The following is a 20,524-nucleotide window of genomic DNA, read 5'->3' on the forward strand; positions in this document are numbered from 1 at the left end:
GGCTTTGTTTTCACTGGACCACCAACTGATTCTGATCTCTATTTGACAAAGTTCGATATGTTCATTTTGTGGAATATATACTTCTCACAAACTTATTGAAAATAGAGTTCTTTTTTTGCTTGTGAATATTTTAATGTCCCCTTTCCTATTGTTCCTATCATTATTGTCTTTTTCATATGTTAGGTCTAGTCACATTGTCACATAATCATGCTAAACATAGAAGTACACCATTTGAAAATGAGAGCAGATGTGTATAACATGAAGGTGAGAAATTTTAGAAAGAACTCACTTTTATATTGTAAGTTATATTGTCAAGTATTTCTATGTACAACTTTTCCAAAAGGCTACATTGCATACATCTACACCATAAGTGAAGAGTGCTGATATTTTGCTCCCTGGTAAGGAATTAAGCTGCGATGCAATCTCACCTTCTGGTAAATGATGCCTTCTTTATTATTACTACGTAAGTTCTACTCTGAAGGTAACCTGGAAGGCAATGTGAATCATTTTCTAAACAGAAAAATCATATCATTAATGCAGAGACTAAAGTGTATCTGAAATTTTTCAAGAATCTTCATAGTTTTATAATGAGATGGTCAAGGAAAACTTAGGAATGAAAGCATAATCAAAGACTTTTGGTTAATGTTTTCATTTTACATCTGCACTATTTAGTACTGACTCCATTTTTTGTTCAATCAAAAATTAAGAAACAAGGCCAGCCATTATAAGAAAAGCAAGACACAACTGCCATCACCATTTTGATTTTAGTGTAATTGGTAAAATATGATATGTAATTACCTTTAAAAGTTATTTATACACTTTTATACATGTAGAAATCTGTGAACTTGAGCAAAAGACATTTCCTTTTTTTGTTTGTTTGTTTTTTGTTTTTTGTTTTTTGTTTTTCGAGACAGGGTTTCTCTGTATAGCCCTGGCTGTCCTGGAACTCACTCTGTAGACCAGGCTGGCCTCGAACTCAGAAATCCACCTGCCTCTGCCTCCCAAGTGCTGGGATTAAAGGTGTGCACCACCACCACCCGGCTAAGACGTTTCAACCATTATTGATACTGCTTTATTAAACCATAAATAATTTAAAGTGATGCCAAGAATGATGTAGGACTAAATAATTATTCATTGAGTGAAACTTCAGATTTCAATATTCAAAATTGTCTTTCCCCCATTATCTTAGTTATTTTCTAAAGGATACAATAAAATATAATGACAAAGTATGTTTAAAGAACAAACTGCTTATTGGGACTCACAGAAAAAATATATGGCAGTAGGCAGGAAATATATTTCAAAGTGAAGGTGAATAGTTATATGTCAATCTATACACAGAGTGCAAAACATGAACAGAAAGTCCTACTGAACTACAAATCTTTAAGGACTACCCCCAAATGAAGCACTTCATACATTTAGACTTCTTCCATATCCTTTCAAAACAGTACTGCCAAATGTTCAAGCAAGCTCACGGTTCACATGTAAATGCAGCATCCTTGCATTTCAGAATGATGCCCTAAGACTCTACTGAATTTTCATTTTCAAATCTTGGTGGTTCATGACTATGATAAATGAACTGAAACCTTCACACAAATATGAGACAATGATATGGAATGAAAGAACACCAGGTTTAAAATCGGCGAATCTATTCTTGATGGGCTCTTCTAAGTCCTAGTAGGCTGAACCAAGTTATTTGTTTAACCTTGTTTCTCAGTTTCTTTTCTATAATCCAGGGAAAATACTAGCCACACTTGTAGCAAAGCACAAATGAATGCACCTGAAGTCATCTGATAACCTCAAAGGCAGAACTGAAGATAGAGCTCAGGCTGAGTCTTTGTCTCACAGAGATGAGCCCCGGGGTTTAATTTTCAACATTGAGGAAAATGTTACATAAGTTAAAAAAACAAACAAGCAAACTTTGAAGCCTTTAAAAATGATACTTTGAACTTACAGCTTCAGCAATAAGGTACCATGTGGGTCCAGCACAGGAAGAATGTTCTTTCCCTTTTCAGCTTGCCAATCTGACCTACACTGATAGTGTATTGAATTAAAAAAGTGACAGTCTGTTACTGAAATCTGGACTTTCTCACCACAACCTGAGAAACTATCTTTCTTTCATGTTGAAATCTATGATGAATTTAACATTTTAATACTAAAATAGGTACAAAATAATCTTTTTAATGCAAGGAATATGTTGCTATACTATTGCCATATGTAGCAGCTCCCAATTATAGTATGTTTTCATGGACCAGGGCATGTGCAATGCATGTTATGGACATCATCTTAACATAGATCATCACGAGAACTCTCATACTGCAGGCAGAACATGCAACAGTTAGCCAGGCTGTACCACAGTGAGGAGATAAGAGGAGGTAAGTTCTGAAGTCCGGATTCACATTTAACTTCTCATTTAAGTAATTTCTTATACTTGAACCCTCGTATATTTATTTTTATTAAATGGGGCAAGTGTGCTTTTCTGCTTCATAATGTTGTTATGAAGGCTTAATTTGCTAATATGTAAAATCATATTCAGTTTCTGGCTGAATGGTAGATTGCGTTTTGTTTTGCTATATTTTGTTCTGTTTTAGCTTCTCCTTCTACTAGTAAAAAAACCCTGTGCAAACTACATAACCGTTGTAGACGTTGACCTACTAAGTAAAACAGGGATGATAATATCTATTGCCATTCTACTATTGTATTAATCAGATAATATATAAACTCAAAGACATTGCAGACATTTTAATTCATATTACCATTTCATTTTCTTTCACCTTCATTTTATTTTCCACTCAAATCTAAGTAATTTACCAGAACATGCTCTGGAAGGAAATTCTGGAATAAATTACAATTCTAGGAAAACTGTGCATTTTTATCACTAAGCACAGTTATCTCCCTTGGGCTGTTTATGCTCTACATCAGCAGCTTCCCTGGAGTCATCAGACTTGACAGCATGGTGCTATGTGGATTAGTGTCAGCAATATTTAAGGTGCAGTGGACTGCAAGACACCTGGGGCCCATCTTCTCATCCTCTGACTCACGAGACAGCATAGAACAGCATTCCCAGATGTTCAGCCATGCAATACCCACCAGGCCTGAAAAGATTACAAAAGGGATCGATATAAGGTCCTTTCTCATGGCAGTTAATAAGGAGCAAGGGAATAGAGAGGCAAATCCTGTTGAAATAAGTGAGCATTATGGGAAAACCTGAAATAATTAAACTATTTTTAGCTGAGAGCTTCTAAAGCCTGTGTTCACCTTTGAAAGGGGTTCTGTCTTTCCTGGCCTGTGTATTCTTTAGATTTCTTAGGTTTAAAAATATTCAAGGAATCATGAAGTATCATTTCTTAAAGATGAACTTCAAGTATTTATTCCACACAATTAAGTTAAATACTCCAACCAAACGGAATATAAACTTGGTATATATACTTAGTCTACACAAAATTCTTAAATTTAGTCAGTGCAAGCCTTAGTATTTAGACATAAGGATACTTGATTTCATAACAGCACATTTTACTCAAAAACATACTAAATACTCTTAGTCTTTGGTTCTCATTGAAATGAGATGCTACAAACAGTTGAGATTAATGCAACAAAGTATTGTGACCATTCAAAGGTATCCACTACTTTACATGGCATAGAAATGCCAGAATGATATATACTGCAACCATAAATTGAGTGAGACTCAGTTGGCAATGATTGTAAGAATTTTCAATATACAAGAATTTTTAAAGTTCTGGCTGCATACATCATCAATTTGTCATAATGTTGCCAGAAGATTAATGCACAGAGTAGCTCTATTTAATTTCTAAACATTTTATCTGTGTAAATTCCTTATGTATCTTAACCTTGCCTTAGAGTAAGTGATTCAATGCCATTTACATGTTTCTCAGTTATCCACCCATTATCTTTCTTTAAAACCCAAAACACTCCTTCCAAATTCAAATCACAAACATTCATTCAACTGTGAAACACACACACACACACACACACACGCACACACACACACACTTTTCTATCTTCTTAGGAATTTTCCTAAAACCTCTGTTTTTCTAGATACTAGACATGCTATGCTGAATTTCCTAGTAAGATGCTGTGAATGAGAATTCTTGGAAAGGAGCTGTATCTGCAATGACAAATGTAAGCTATGTGTATAAACAATCACTGGATGATTAGAACTTCAATGATATGGAAAGGATGGAATGCTGCAGAACGAGAGCCTAATTACAACTTATCTTGGGCTATCTTTAGCCAAAGACGGAGAGTAATTGCTGGCAGACTTCTGAGTTGGACCTGAGACTAGTAGATTACAAACCTTGAAATGTATAAACTTTAAAAACTCTAGTTTCAGATGGCCTTGACAGACAACAGTGGGAGGGAAGGCTCTTGGTCCTGGAGAGGTTTGATGCCCCAGAGTAGGGGATGCTAAAGCAGTAGGGTGGGAGAGTGTAGGTGAGTAGGCAAAAAAAACTTTCATACAGGCAAAAGAGAGGGTGAAGAGCAGATGTGGGATGGAGGATGCCAGAGGGGTAACTGAGACATGGGATATCATGGGATGGGGATTAGTAGAGGGGGTAACCAGGACTTGGGATATCATATGAGATGTAAACAAATGGAATGCTTAATAATAAAAGAAGAAAAAGAAAAAAGAAAGAAACTCTAGTTTCCACCAACCAAAGACATGGATACTATCTCATAACATTGGAGACCTACAGATGAGCTTTCTCTGCCTGGATGTAACTTTCTTTTCTAACAAGGTATTTGGGAAGTATCATAATTTATGACTTTGCTCTGTTCTGATGCTATAAACCTTATGAAACTACTTTTGTGTTTGAACATGAAATTTCCAGGTAGCCTGAATCTGTATTCCTTGGCCATGGTCATTCATGTCTGGCTCCACAATAAACTATCATCTGTTGTCCTCTTTGAGGTGAGAGCTGTGTTGGAAAATTCTAACCTGGACATTGTGTAATAGCCACCCTACTTTACACCCTCTCCTCTATTAGAGACAGGTTAATATTTTTTCTAAACATACTTTATTTAGGTTCTGAATATTTGAACCTTCTTTCTAGCCCACTGACCAAAGGTAGGGAGAGAAGAAAGTTTATAGAAAATGGGGGTTGTGTACCTGTTTAGAAATAGTTATTTGGGGTAATTCCACTCTTCATTTTTAGGATATCGGCTGTCTAGTCCTACAGAAAACACCAAACAAGAATGACTAGCAGAGGCTTGATCCCGCAGATACAACAAGGTTCTGCTGAATCTGCATAAGTCAGTGGAAGAGGCCAGAATCTGTAGGAACACCATGAGAAGCTCTTTGACATATTTCTCTCTACAAAGTGAAGATCAGCAAAGAGTTGCACAGCTAGCAAAGATCATGAAGCATAGCACTGTTTACCAATGCAAGAGCGACATTTCACTGTCTGTGGGGTTCTTCTTACACTCTTTCCAAACATCACATGCTCTCTCGAGCATCTGCTCCAGCAAAACATCACAGACCTTCTCATGTGTCTGCCTCCGCAGACATATCCTCTCACAAGACAGCTTACAAAAAAGCAATTGAGTTTCCACATAAACCAGAAATTTTCACTTCAATTAGGTGTTTGTATTTAATACAATTTTGTAGGTTTCTTCATCTTTCCATCTTTCTTTCTTTCTTTCTTTCTTTCTTTCTTTCTTTCTTTCTTTCTTCTTTTTATCCTTCTTGCTGCTGGTTATATTGGTTTGATTTTTTAACTGCAGTGTATTGTTTCTTAAAGTAAAATGATTGTGGTGTCTACGTACAGCTGCCATTTTTTAAAAATGTGATTATCTGTGCAAAGCTGGGTTTTTGTCTTTCTGGAAGCTGAACAAGGTATTCCCTCCTGCAGTTTTCAGGGTGATCCTTTTTCTCTTGGCTGTCTGTGGTAAGTGGCATGCAGTGCTTTTCCCTAGTGAGAAGGAAGTCAATAGGCTGTATTTTACTGTGACAGCTCAGCCATTTGACTTGAGCCTTATTACACTTGATGGTTACCTTCAGGAATGCCATTTTCAATTGTTTATTTTTTCAAGTCTCTTGTCAGTTCAAACAACAGAAAAGAAAAGGAGAACCCTGAATTTACTAATGTGTATCCAGAACATGGAATGTACTATATTAAATACAGGTTGAACACTATGTATCAATAATGAAGTACACATATATTTATTGAGTGCCAATTAGGTAAAAAAGCATCATGCCAAACAGTATGAGTTTTATTCAAATATGAATATAAATGAATATACAATAATAGCACATGCATCAGCATTATCTATGGGTACTAAGAAACCTGTATGAGAATTCTATGAAGTGCTTTTAGGAGGAGACAGTAAAGGATGCTCTCATTATAGAGCATGGGCAAGGTTTAATGATCATCAGCTTTTTCAGGAAGACAATTCTACTGCATTTGTGGAGCACTTGTTGACTTTGTCATCAGGGCTACCCCTAATAATTTAAATAAAGAGATGAGTACTAAGTAGTTGCTTATTTATTGCTGTGCCAAGACATCATGATCAAGGAACATTTTATAATAAAATGTTTATTGGGGCCTTACAATTTCAAGGATAAGTCCCTGACTATCATGGCAGAGAGAATGGCAGTAGACCAGCAGGGATAGCACTAGAGAAGTAGCTGAGAGCTCACATCATGAGACAACAACCATAATACTGAGAGAGCTAATTAGGAATGACATGGGCTTTTAAAACCTCAAATTTTACCAACAGTGAAATATCTCCTTCAAAAAGGCCACACTTTCTAATCCTTCCCAAACAGTTTCACCACCTTTGGACCAGCTATACAGGTGCATACGGATGCTATACTCATGTAAACTTCCACATTGTATTCCCTGACACCCATCAGCTTATGACCATCATATTTCAAAGTGAATTTAGTCCAATTTTAGGTGTCCCCATAGTCATTCACAATCAGTTTCAAAGACTCTTCTGAGACTTAAAACAAGCTCTTAATTGTATTTCCCTATAAAGTATAAGAACAAATTATATACTTCCGACATATAGTGGCTGAGAACATGCATTACCATTCCAAAATGAAGGAACTGAGGTATTGGGAAGAAACACTGAACCAAAGAAAAACTGAAAGCTAGCACAGCAAACTCCAAAATCTTGTACCCCTGCTAATGTAAGCCAAATAAACCCTTTCCTTCCACGTGCTTTCTTGGTCATGGATTTGTTACTCCCACCATAGTAGGGTACTGCTGAAACAAACCTGGCCATATTTAGGGGTATGATTGTGAAGAACTTTGAGTCATTGGGCTAGAAAACCATTGCGTCTTGAGACTTCAGTGGAATGTTCTGTAGTGTCTTGGGAGATAAAACTGTTGAGACCAGTGGAGAGGATGGAGGCCTGGCCAGTGAAGTTTCTGAGAAAATATTGAAAACTCTGTTAGGGCCATATTGTTCTTTATCTTTCTATTTTGAATTGAGATTCTGTAATTTTGGTCGGCAGGAGCTGAAGAGTCAACCATGATTACCAAAAGACCAGCATCAATGAAGTAAAACCTTTACTGGGACAATTAATGCTGGTTATCTAGGGATAAAACAATTAGCAGTGACTAAGAAGAGACCAGCATCACTGAGGTAAAGTCTTCTGGAAAGTGTTCCCTGAGAGCACAGAGAAGCTATTTTCCAGAAGCAGCCATGGTTATACCTCGTGTTGGCAGCAGGGCTTGGTAATGTGTATGCATCACCCAGGTAGTACTGACTTTGAAGGCATGAAGGGATCATAAAGAGCAGGTGAGGCTTGGCACTGTGAAAGGCCAGGGAAGGCCACTGGTGAAAGTGCAGACTCAGTGGCAGTTGAAGGCCAGGACTGAAGGAGTAATGCAGACAACTTGAGGCTTGGGACCAGGATCCAGGGACTGGCTTTTGGTGAAAGTACAACCCAGTTACAGAAAGGAGTGCCATTATTTTTGAAAATGCCAGTATCATAAGATGGCCACAAAGAACAGCAAGAGCTGTGGAGTAGAGCTAGCTGGAGCCTAGATGATCTTTGTGTGCTGCAAAGAGCCGAGCTGGAGAAGTGACTCAGAATTCTTAAAGGAGGCCAGAGGATCATGAGTGAATCCAAGATAATTGGATATTGAGTTATTTATGCTGTTAGAGTTTGGGTTTGCTTGGTTAAGATTGAGATTGTGCCCTGGTGCTTCTCTCCTGAAGAAAATATTGAACTTAATTTTGATTTTTTAAAGTGCCTGCAGATGAAAGACTTGGAAATCTAAAAGATATTTTATATTTTTAACAGAAGTTGGCTATTTTAAAAGAGACTAAAATTTTAATGTTGGAATTTGTGAAGACTGTGGAACTTTTAAAGTTGTTTAATGTGAGATTTGGGAGATAAATAAGAAAGGAAGGATTTGTGGCTAAATAGTGATGTGTTTGTATGTCAAGTTGATAAGGGGTTAGTTGGTAGTGACTGGTTTTATATGATGCCTTGACACAATTTAGAATCCTCAATTGATGAAACTTGTCCATGAGATCCAACTTTAAGATACTTTCTCATTTAGCTATCAGTGAGGGAGGGCCCAGCCTATTGTGGATGGTACCCTTTCTGGGGTGGTAGTCCTGGGTTCTGTAAGAAAGCAGTTTTGAGCAAGCCATGTGAAGCATTCAGGAAGCAGCACCCGTCCATGGCCTCTGCATCACTCCAGTCCTGTTTGAGTTCCTGTCCTGTCTTTCTTCAGTAATGAGCACTGGCTATATGGAAGAGTAAGCCAAATAAATCCTTTGCTTCCTAAAGTGCATTTTTTTTTTGTCATGGTGTTCTATTACAGCAATAGAATCCCTAATTAAGACCGATAGCAATCGCTTACATGAGTCAGTTCTTTCAACTTTTCTGATTACAACATACTTCTTTCTCTTGGGACGGTTCCATTTCCTGAATGCAGCTCTCCTTCAAAGGTATCCCACAGTTCTGTCGTCTTCAGCATCTTGGGGTCTCTAATTTAATGCAAGCTTTATTTTTACAGCTATATGCAGTGGTCTCTTTGGGACTCCTTGCACTGATACCACAGCCAAATGCCTAGCCACAGCAGCCCTTCATAATTACAGAAGAAGGCTCCACAGTCCCATTATTCCTGTATCATTCATAACTCTAAAGTCAGAATCACATGGGTGACACTGCCAAGTTCAGTTGTCAGCTTGGAATGACACCTAGCCCCCCATCTTAAATTTCACATGCATAAATTTTTCTTTGCTGCTTTCAAAGAACACACAGTTTATTAGGCCCTTCCTTCCAACATTTTACCAGTTGGAAACTTGCATGAGTAGGGTTTTTCCCATGTGTAGGGTACCACAGTTTTTATTCCATTTCACATCAATCCTTGCACTATCGCTTTCTGCACAAGTCTTGGTTGCAACATTAAATTTCTTGATGTGCTTTTTCTTTTCAGACTGTACATTTTGTACTTCATTTTGCCCTACATGGTAGTTTAATGAGAATGGCCATCATAGGCTGGTATATTTGAATGTTTGACACCCATTTGATGTACTGCTTTAGATGGATTAGGATGTATAAAGGCACATCATTGGGTGTGGGCTTTGAGGATTTAAACTCACATGCCAGGATCAATGTTGCTTTCTCTGAATATGAATCAGGTTATAAAGTCTCAGCTTCATGTAATCTTCCAATGCCATGCCTGCCTGACTTCCACAACATTTCATGCCATAACAATTATGGTCTATTCTCTAAAACTTTAAGCAAGTCTGCAATTAAATGGTTTATTTTATAAAAAGGCTGTGTCTTATTTATGTTTTTACTGCTGTGAACAGACACCATGGCCAAGGTAACTCTTATAAGGGCAACCTTTAATTGGGGCTGACTTACTGGTTCAGAAGTTCAGTCCTTTATCATCATGGTGGGAGCATAACGTTGTTCAGGCAGGCAGGGTGCAAGAACAGCAGAGAGTTTTACATCTTTATCTGAACACAGTGAGGAGAAGACTGGCTTCCAGGCAGCTAGGGGGAGTATCTTAAAGCCCATGCCCACAATGACACACTTTCTCCAACAGGGCCACACCTACTCCAATAAGGCCATACCTCTTAATAATGCTACTCCCTAGGCCAAGCATATTCAAACCACCACACTTGATCATGTTCTCTCTTCACAGTGATAGGACAGTAATTAAGACACCTCACTTCTTTCTCCTCATTTTTCTTATATTTATGATTGTTTTTGACAGGTAGAATTTTCAGGTAGGAGAAGCTATATGGTATAACAATACATAGGTTTGCATTTCCAAACACAACATAGATTCTTTTTATTCTCTCTGTATGTCCAGAAGAGGGTTAAAGAGAATTTCTGCTCATCCTAATTGACATAGAATAAGCCCAATGGTACCATATTGTAAGAAGTGCATATGAGATCACTATTGTCATGGCGATAGCACAGGCCTGGATTGGGCCGAAGAAAAATCAGAGGAAGGGTTCTTCTTTCCAACTGATAGTTAAGAAAGTGAAAATTCTGAAGGTGAAGGCACAGTTCAAGTTGTAAAACTAGATCACTAAATCCCATTATGAGCCATGAAAGAAAAAGAAGATATCAAAAAAGAAAACAAAGGAGCCACACGCATGGGATACATAGTATCAAAAGACTGAATTGTGAAGCTTCTTTAAAGCTAACTATGTTACCCACTGGTAAGACAAGAAAAGTATATGAATTCATACACCACTCCTTGAATCCTGGAGATATTCCTAGTTGGCTTAGAACTAAGTTGTAACCCAATTCTAATAGCTATATCTACCTAGTTGCTACAGAGAACATATTTTAAATGATACTTAATTTAAAAAGGAATCAAAAGGAGACAATATAGTAAATGAAAACTGAAATACTTAAAAAATATAAAATGAAAACTATAAATAAAAATGGAACAAATTTAAAAGTAAATGGTTGGCTCAAATGAGTCTTTGGAGAACTAGTACCATAAAGCATATAATTTACCACCAAAAACTTTTCTCTTGACTTAAAAAATAAATGAGGACAATCCTGGGTTTTAAGCAAGACTTCAAAACATAAATAAAATAATTTAGGAATTATATAATTAGACAGAAAGAAAATATAAAATAACAGTGGTCAATTTGAATAGAAACAGCTTGAAAAATACCAAGTCTGGGTTACATTTCTGAGAGGTATTTGTCAACAAGGTTGAAAAGATCCCCAAATATTACAAGATATTGTTATAATCTTGGTTATCCTCCATAATGTTATGATAAGGACAGAACATACCTAAGTCATAGAACATGAAAAAAGATCAATCTAATACTGGCCGTTAATCTTTATTCTTACTGGTAAACTTCCATAATGCTGGAAAAAGTTGTGGATGCTACCTCAAGAAAAAAGTAATCATCAGTCTTACTGAAATATGAATACAGTGAGTTGTAATGTTAACTGGCAAGGCATGCCCACTGGTACAATAGTGGCATGGTACAAATATCAGGGTAGTAACTACCCCACTTTATAAGTGAACTTAAAGTCTAAAAAATCAAACACATGATTATTATAATTAATGTGTCAAAAACATATAGCTAGATAGTTCATAGACCCTAGGGAAAAACCTACTTATGATTCTACTAAATAAGTATAGTATTGAGCCACTTCCCATGATTTATTTTTATTCCCACAGACTAATGCATCTTTAAATCTTCACTAAAGAGGTTTTTACTTTTAATAGACAGTGATGAATATAGACACCCATAATTGACCAAATTGCAGAGAATAAGAAAATACAGAGCAGTTATCCCTAAATAGAACATACATACCACATTCCTCCTCCAAAGTTTTTGAGATCTTTGGGGAAGAGGGGTGGAAAGAATATAAGAATCAGAGTTGGAGGATGACTACAAGGTAAAATGACTTCTAGATACAGCAGTGAAGAAGCACATATAAACACACAGTTGTTGTGACAGCATTCAAAAGATGTGAGCAAGTACAGGCCAGAGTAAATCCCAGCATGGAGAGGGGAGTTTGTGCACACAAGCCCACTTTCAGCTAAAAAGACATTGGCAATTGTTAGCTACAAGAAGGAGAGAGAGCTATCTTTAAAACAGTAGCTCCTGATAAGTCAACCATGGTTCATTTGAAGGTCATACAACTAAAAATATTTGGGCAGTAAAATTAGCCTTGATAAAAAAAAGGTAGACATAAAAAGTTAGATGAGTAGGAATTGAAAGAAATATAGGTGAATCTTAGAAAATTTGAGAGGGAGAGTGAATATTATCAAAACACACTGTACATTCTCAAAAGTTATATATGCATGTACACACATACTCATATATATATACATATATATGTACATGTATACATATGTGTTTATATGTAATATATATTAATATATGCATATATATATAATTTCTAAAAGCAATAGGAGAAAAATGAAGCTATCACAGGTTTAAGGGTTATGATGAAAATAAACATATTTATACATTAATTAAGAAAGACTAAAAAATGAAAAGGAATGGTAGAAAACTGAGGAATATATAAATCATTAGATATGTTTAGAGAAAGAAGAAAGGAGTTGAAGAGGAGGCTCACTCTGGCAACAGTAGAAGAAGAATCATGACATCCTTGAGGCTATTGTTCTCTTGCACTTATTCCAGGCTCCTATGCCACACTAGAGAATGCCCATTATGTTAAACTTCTGTGTTATTCCTCTTGGGTATTGATGATGTTACAGTCCACCACCTGGGATATTGTCCAGACCAATAGGTTAGGAAATAATAAAGATTATCAATAAACATTATCATTAACAACAAAGAAGAACAAGATATTTGCTGCATGATGAAATGCACATGCTATTTTCTCATAAGACAATAGAAACATACCTTTCTAGTGCAATGAGTTGATACAGTCTAGACTTGTCAACTTTTCACTGAAATCACACACAGATCCTCATGTGGAACAGCTCCTGTACTTTATGCAAGAATAAGGTAGAGGAAATTGTTTTAAAAGATGAAAGTTCAAGTGAATAGGAAAAAGTTATTATCTATAGCATCTTCTGAACCTCAACCATGAAAGTAAAAAATCTGTCTGTCATCTTGTTTTTCTCTTGTATATGGAGGCTCACCACAAATACAATTGCAGAAACTTGGTTGGGGTCTTTTATAAGACATTTATTTTCACATTTTTATTGATAAAACATTTTTCTCTGTTTCCCCAGATCCAATTCCTCAGTTTTATCTCCTGCTGTGCGGCAGAACATCCAAGGCTGTTTTTTCTGCTCAGCTCTTTTTATTTTTTGTGGATCACAGTTCTTCTACTTCTAACTCTTTTCCCTCCCCAATTGTGCCTTTGTTCCAGTCCCAGCCCAGGAATGTACCACCCTAGCTAATTCAAGGGCTGATCCTGCCAGGGAAACAAGTATGCTGAGTGAGGGTACATGCCTCTCTTTCTGTTCTTCCATAGCCAATCTCTCCAATCTCATCCCCAGCTCCATAGCAAAAAATTTGCCATGGTCTTCCTTTCCTATGTGATCCAACCCCAATGGATCACAGAGATCTTCTTCTCCTACCTTTCTTCTCCCAGCTCATCCCATTAACACAGCCGCCAACACAAGTAGGCATACTCTGAGGACACAGCAACTGAGCAGTCCAGGGAAATAGGTCTATAGAAAATTTTCTACCAGGCAGCACATAGCTTCTATACTTTCATATAATTCATCATCACCCAGATCTATAATTATCCCAATCTCAGATGCATAGATATCATGTAAACAGAAAATCAACAACAACCAGAACAATGTCTCCACTGAAGCCCAGCTACACTACCACATAGGACACAGAATATTCCAACATAACTGAAGACTAAGAAAAAAAAAATCTAAAAACATTCTGTATACAGATAATAGGGATTTTTAGAGAGAAAAATGAATAAATCTCTTAAGGAAAAACAGGAAAACACAGTGTGAGAAAGTGAATAAATATCTTAAACATACCTAGGAAAATAAATGAACAAACAAAAAAGAAAAGCAAGCCAGCAAACTAACAAACAAAAAACAGGGCAAGGAAATAAATCAAACTATTTAAGGCCAGAAGGTGGAATTAGAATAAATAATTAAATTACGATAATGCTGGATGTAAAAGTTTTGGGAATTTAAATGGGAACTACAGAAGCAAGCTTCAGCAAGAGAGTATGAGATAGCAGGAAGAACCTCTGGGCTTGAAGATACAATAGAAAGAAATGAATATGTAAGTCAAAGAAAATGTTAAATCTAAAAATTTCATGACACGAAACATGCAGGAAATCTAGGAGAGTATGAAAGGACCAAACCTACGAATAATAGTAATAGAGAAAAGAGAAGAATACCAGCTTAAAGGCCCTGAAAATATTTTCAATAAAACCACAGAAGAAAAGTTTCCTATTTTTAAGAAGTAGATACATAGAAAAGTACAAGATGTATACAGAACACTAAATAGATGGGACCAGAAAAGAAGGCCCCTTGCCAAATAATAATCAAAACAGTGTACAGAGCAAAGAAAGAATATTAAGACAAGAAAAGAAAAAAGAGCAAATACAATATAAAGACAGACCTATTAGAATCATACCTGAGTTCTCAATGGAGACTTGAAATCTAAGTCTGAAATAGTCATTGTATGTTTTAGATATTAGCATTCTATCAGATATGCAACATTTAAAGGTATTTTTGATTCTGTGAGCTGACAGTTAATTTGGATGATGGTGTCCTATGCCATAAAAAAAGCTTTACACCTTCAGGAGCAATTTATCAATTGATGGTCTTAGTGTTTTTGCTAATAGTGTCCTGTTCAGAATGGCTTTTCCTGTGCCAATGTATTTAATGCTATTTGACACTTTATCTTCTCTCAGATTCAATGTATCTGGCCTAGTGTTGAGGTTCTTGATCTCTTTGGGTCTGTTGGTTATAGCATTGTTATCTTGTATTTTATGATTAATACTCACTTATAAGTGAGTACATACCATACATTTCCATTTATGTCTGGTTTACCTCACTCAGGACGATATTTTCTATTTCCATTCATTTGCCTGTAAAATTCCTGATGTCCTTGTTTTTAATGGCTGAGTAGTATTCCACTGTGTAAATGAACCACCTTTTCTTTATCCATCCTTCAGTTGAGGGTCATCTGGATTGTTTCCAGTTTCTGCTAATGAATAAAGCTGCCATGAATATGTCCTTGTGGAATGGTGGAGAAACTTGTGCCCAGGAGTGGTGTCGCTGGGTCTTGAGGTAGAACTACTCTCAATTTTCTGAGAAACTGGCAGATTGATTTCCAGAGTGGTTGTACAAATTTGCACTGCCACCAGCAGTGGAGGAGTGTTCCCCTTGCACTCTGACCTCTCTAGCATGTACTTCCTTTAGAGATTTAATCTTATTTCTTCTGATGGATGTAAGGTAGAATCTAAGAGTCTTTTTGATTTGCATTTCTCTGATGACTAACTACACTGAACATTTCTTTATGTACTTCTCATTTATTCTTTGTTGAGAATTTTTTGTTTGGCTGTGTGCCACAATTTTTAATTGTGTTACTTGGATTGTTTTGTCTAACTTCTTGAGTTCTTTATATATTTTGGATATTAGCCTTTTGTCAAATGTAAAGTTAGTGAAGGTCTTTTCCCAATCTGTAGGCTGTTGTTTTGTCCTACAGACAGTGTTTTTTGATTTACAGAAGCTTTTTAGTTTTATGAGGCATTCTTGACCTGAATGCCTGAGCCATTGGTGTTCTGTTCAGGAAGTTGAATCCTGCACTGATGAGCTCAAAGCTACTCCCCACTTTCTGTTTTATTAGATTTAGTGTATATGGTTTTACTTTGAGGTCATTGATCCACTTGTACTTGAGTTTTGTGTACAGTGATAAATATGGATCTATTTGCATTCCTCTGCATGCATCCAATTATACAAGTCCCATTTGATAAAGATATCCTTCCTTTTTCATTGTATGGTTTTAGATTCTTTGTCACAAATCAACTTTCCATAACTGTGTAAGTTTATTCTAGGTCTTCAATTATATTCCACTGATCCACTTGTTTGCATCTATGCCAGTGCAGTTTTTATTACTATTTCTCTGTAACACATCTTCAAGTCAGGAATAGTGATACCTCCAGAAGTTCTTTTATTTTTCATGATCATTTTAGCTATCCTGAGTTTTTCATTTTTTCATATAAAGTTGAGAAGTGTTCTTTCAAAATCTATAAAGAATTGTCTTGGAATTTGGATGAGGATTGCATTGAATTTGTAGATTACATTTAGCAAGATGGCCATTTTTTGCAGATGATATGATAGTATACGTAAGTGATCCCAAAATTTCTATCAGAGAATTAATACAGTTGTTAAAAACATTCAGCAAAGTGGCTGCATATAAACTTAACTCAAAGATATCAATAGCCTTCCTCTATACAAGCAATAAACAGGCCAAGAAAGAAGTTAGGGACAAAAATACTTTTCACAATAGCCACAAATAATATAAAATTTCTTGGTGGAAATCTAACTGATCAAGTAAAAGACCATATGACAAGAGCTTCAAGTCTCCGAAGAAAGAAATTGAGGAAGATATCTGAAGATGGAAAGGTCTCCCATGCTCATGGATTGGAGGGCGCTAATTTTGTGTGTAAATTTTCTAAAGGATCTACTTAAAAAAAAAAAAAAACCCACCTAAAGAAAAAACTATAACAGCCTACATAAAAGAAACATCTCAAAAGTCAGTAAAACAGTTACAAATGACAAACAGCAAGACTGCATATACACATGGAATTTTAGGAAACTAAGAGTGAAAGAACAGGGAAAGAAAATAAACAGTTAAAGTCTCAGTAGGCTAATTTGCCCCAAAGCCTGACTATTTAAAAAGTTACAGGTAGATGCTGATTTTGCAGGAAAAAAAAAAACTTGTGGAACTCAGCACCATACTTAGAAATTCCAACATCAACAATTTGGCAAAAGTGTTCAGAAACACAAGCACAACTTTGTTTTCCAACTCTAAAGCTTTATTTTTTTTTAAGAGAGAAATCCTTTCTTGAGTCCACCCTGGAGTGACATTTGGGTAAAATGGAAGTGCACACACCACAAGGCACAAAAGCATAGTATAATATAGCTGATGAACAACACATGGGGAGATGATGGCAGAATGAGAAACTGCCAGAATTTCAGAGAAAAGGCTTTTGGACAACTCATGGAATCTAGAATACCTGATTTGTTGGTTCAAGCTAAAACCTCAGATTTGGAATGTATTATCAGCTACCTTGCTACAGAATAGATTGATACTGAAATAGTTACCTATAGATTATTATACTTCTGGAAGAAATAAATGTGTAAATTTTATGTAATTTATATTGCAAAAATTCAAAACTAAATTATATTATGACACTTTAAGGGTCTTTGTATTCACTTGTTATGCAAATATTGTCAATTCTTTTGAGGTCTATATATTACAAACCATTCTAGTTAAAATTATACATATATTCTTTAAACTATTTGAGAGGAAAATTTTTTTACCATGCGGAAGTTTGTCTAGCATGTGAAAAAAATCAAACGATTAGCTTTGATCTGGTTTTCATTATTAGCTTACACAACTTATTAAGGTATTTGTAAATTTAGCATTTTTATTTATTGTATATTGCATTACTTACAATACCCAACAAGTTACTTTTTGAACATTACAATTAATGAGTAGAAGGAAAGAATGATCCTTTGCTCATTGCATTGTAAAGAATCAATAAAATGGTTATGCTTTCAATGCATATGATTTAAAAAAGCATTTCTGAAATACAATGTATCAGCTTATAGAGAAAATATATGGCTTTTTCTTAAGAAAACTAAATAAGAACCATTTAAAACCGACATTACAGAACTTCAGCGTATTCATAGAGAAGGAGAATTATTTGAATATTCAATCACAAAGATTTAATCCTTCACTTTAGAGAATAAATTAGTCAGACCATTGAATATGCCATAACATCATTTTGTGTAAAATATAAAATCTTTCTATAAAATAATATTTTATAAAATTATAGGTATCCCATATCAAACACAGGACTGTACTCAGGCTAGACAAGTGTTCTCCCACTGAGCATTCACTCTTTAAGATCACAGCCTGTGGTTACAAAGTATAAAGATGGAGTCAAAACTTTCATTAGATATATCCAGTTATTGAAAATGCTTTTTTAAATAAATTCCCATAGAAATTAGATTTCCAAAATACAAATGAAGAAAAGTATCAGAGACGTTCCCTGTCAAAACACAATTTTGTGATGATCTCACCAGAAATTTTTATGAAAGTTTTTCTACAGTTGCTCATTATAAGGGTATTTAAGGATTTCTAGGGTCCAGAAAATGAAGAAATGGTATCAATTTATGGTGTGAGGGTGTGCGTGTGTGTGTGTGTATGTGTGTGTGTGTGTGTATGTGTGGTAGGTACACTACTGATTTTCAAATTAACAAAGATATCACAATAAAAGAAAACTATTTGCCATATTTTGGAGGCCCAACCAGAATGTACTGATAACTTTATATTAGAATCTAGAGGAGTAGATCCTTATATATTCTCATACATAAATCACAATCAACTAGAATATAGATTACACTTGGAGACAGAGGCAGGGGTACCTGTGTGAGGCCAGTTTGGTCTACAAAGACAAAGTGAGTTCTAGGACAGCCAATGCTATGTCACAGAGAAATTTGTCCTGAAAAAAACAAAAAGAATATTCAATAGTTAAAAGATGCCTTATTTCCAGGAACATCATAATTTTTTTAAAGTCTGTAATAATCATCAATTAAAAAACTACAAAATGCTATGGAAGTCTATAAAATAAAGTATATTTGATGTCTTTCAGTACTATCACTTTATCACTTTCACAAAGATGTCATTTCTTAATAGATTTAACAATACATTTAATACAAATCTAGTGAAACTACCAGTAAAATTTCATCAGAATTCTCAAAGTGAATCAAAAGCTCTGTTGGCAAAGTAAGGTAAACATAGCCCAGAAAGTAAAGAGTACATTAGCAAGAAGCCTTCAAGTATCCACACATAACAGGAATCCCATAACTGAAAGACTGACATGTATACACAAACAAGTAGGCAGACATTGGAACAGAGTGTTGAGTTTCGGGAAGGAATATAAATACATGTGGTATTTTCTTTTAGTTTAGAAAAATGTTTATTGAATAAAATGCAAAGAGAGTAGCCTACATGGCAGTAACGGAAGAATAAACAGACCAAAAAATTTGAATAGGCAAGGAAAAACAGGTCATTCCATTATGTTGGAAGAACTAATTCGCCTCTGAGGGGAAAAGAAAGTCTGCTTCTATTCTAGACACATGATAACATGTAGAATTCCAAATCTATTAGGGTTTCAAGTGATTTGAAAACAGTCAAATATGAGAAACACCCAAACAAGAAGAAGGGACTTTTTAATTCACATGACACCCAGAAGCTAACTTGTGAAAGCCCACAGTTTTAAAAAATAGATGTTGTATGATTTGGATGTAGCTCAGTGGGAGAAGACTTGTTTAGCATGAGTACAGCCTTGTGTTTGATATGTGATACCTATAAATGCCAAAATAAATAAATTCAGTAAAAATAAGGCAAGCAAAATCAAAAGACAAATATCAAATTGAGAGAAAACTATATGAACAATGTCACACAAAAATAGTTCATCCATCTAGTGAGAGGACAGAACAGCTGGAAGGGAAAACAGGCTAAGGATACATAAAATTCACTAAAGGGGGGGAATATAAACTACCCCCAAAATACATTAAGTCACTTAACCACAGAAAGAAAGATTAAATTTCAGTCATTCTGTGTTTCCTGGACTTGTTGCTTAGAATATAAATTGGTTGATACAACTTCTATGAAAAACAGTTTGATAAAGTTTACATGTATATAAATTCTATACCTTAGTGTGCATGTTTGTGATGTGATACATGTAGTAATTTGTTGAGCACTACACAAAACAGTAAAACCATAGAAAGATACTAAATAGACATTAGTATCAACCATTGTAGGGTCAGTTTATTGAGGATGACACATCCTCATATTGGAACCAAGAAGACTGATTAAAAGATGAAGTTTCAATATTGATTAACGTACAATGGCTTTTAAAATTACAGGAGAGCCTACACGTGTAGATCTGAAACATCATTGAAAAGATACACAAGACACTGACAACCCTACTTATTGTGGAAAAGAGGAACTGGAGAGCAGGTGCACAAGTATGTGAAAGGATCTGAGGATTATGAACTTAATAGGTTTGAATGTTTTACATATATTAATAGGAAAAGTTGCATGGCTCTATAGTCCATGCACTAAATGAAACACAATGAACAAGCTTATCAAAATATTAAGAAATGAATATGAAAGAAAATTGAGGTACAATTAGCCTTCAATCTCCTTTTCTTCTTTCTCAGTAAACATACTCCTCCTTTAGTGACAGCTTCACATGTGTCTATGTTTGGAGTTGTCCTCAAACCCTCATGTTTTATTATCTCAAAAGGTATCTCTACTTTTCCAATAATTTCTAATTACAATTATATAG

At 35.5% G+C, this 20,524-nt stretch overlaps 1 long non-coding RNA gene across 1 annotated transcript; it reads right to left on the bottom strand.

Annotated features, from left to right (window-relative positions):
• Positions 1–2,813: 2,813 nt before the first annotated feature.
• On the bottom strand, positions 2,814–18,671 carry LOC143442235 (uncharacterized). Its single transcript, XR_013110247.1, has 3 exons — positions 18,594–18,671; positions 12,847–12,934; positions 2,814–3,092 (listed from the first exon to the last, which is right to left on the bottom strand). It is a non-coding gene; the product is annotated as an uncharacterized LOC143442235 (long non-coding RNA).
• Between the last annotated feature and the right edge of the window lie 1,853 nt (positions 18,672–20,524).

This window comes from Arvicanthis niloticus, chromosome 5 (assembly GCF_011762505.2).
Source record: "Arvicanthis niloticus isolate mArvNil1 chromosome 5, mArvNil1.pat.X, whole genome shotgun sequence".
NCBI classification, from domain to species: Eukaryota; Metazoa; Chordata; class Mammalia; order Rodentia; family Muridae; genus Arvicanthis; species Arvicanthis niloticus.